The 794-nt window shown below is 35.0% G+C and overlaps 1 non-coding gene across 1 annotated transcript; it reads right to left on the minus strand.

The window, feature by feature from the left end:
* Positions 1-418: 418 nt before the first annotated feature.
* Positions 419-553, minus strand: LOC129399486 (small nucleolar RNA SNORA29). The gene has a single exon (XR_008627122.1). It is a non-coding gene; the product is annotated as a small nucleolar RNA SNORA29 (small nucleolar RNA).
* Positions 554-794: the final 241 nt, after the last annotated feature.

Here is a 794-nt window from a genome sequence, read left to right on the forward strand (position 1 = left end):
CTTGTTTCCTTGGTTGTCACAGAGCCTCTTGGCACCAACATTCTAACTAACATTGCTGAGGATTTTAAGAGATACTCTTTGAAAAAGTATTCTAGGCTCTTCAAGTCACCCGTTCACCCCGACAGCCTTCTCCCCAGTGAAAAAACATGGGTTGGGCATCTGAGCATTTCACTAATTTGCTCTCCTCCTTTAGAGCTGGCTATGACTATGGCTTGCCCTGAAATAGTACAATAATTTTTTTGTTTCTTTAGTTGCCACCTTTAGTAGTTAATGGCTAAAGTTTATATTTTTTTCCTAGCTTATATGCGCCTGGTTAAGTGTGGCCTTTTATAGAAATTAATTGTGCTCATTTTACCAGATACCAGAGTAGGATAAACTCTATTGATTCAGTTTTAACTTATTTATTATTTATTTATTCATTTTTCTGTTCAGTCATTTCATATAGAAGGAGGACACAAGTCCTCCTTCTTCAGATCATGGCGATTTGCTTTATCCCATCAGCATAGCCACTAAAATCTATTCTTAGGAGAAATTATGGTAGTCAAATGGGAAGGTTTTAACTTTTTTATGTCATCCTGTAAATGGTTTGTAAATGATAGTCAACATTTATTTGTTTTATGTTTTTTTTATTTTTCTGAACATTTTGCTAGAAAAAATGATACTTTTAATGATCATTCTTGATCATTATTTTCCTTCACATATTACATTATTATCCTTTTTTCAGAGTGAACCCAAGTTCCTCACATATGCAAAGCGAGAAGGCAAGTGCTCTGCCCCTGAGCTACATCTCCAAT

This window comes from Sorex araneus, chromosome 11, assembly GCF_027595985.1.
Source record: "Sorex araneus isolate mSorAra2 chromosome 11, mSorAra2.pri, whole genome shotgun sequence".
NCBI lineage: Eukaryota > Metazoa > Chordata > Mammalia > Eulipotyphla > Soricidae > Sorex > Sorex araneus.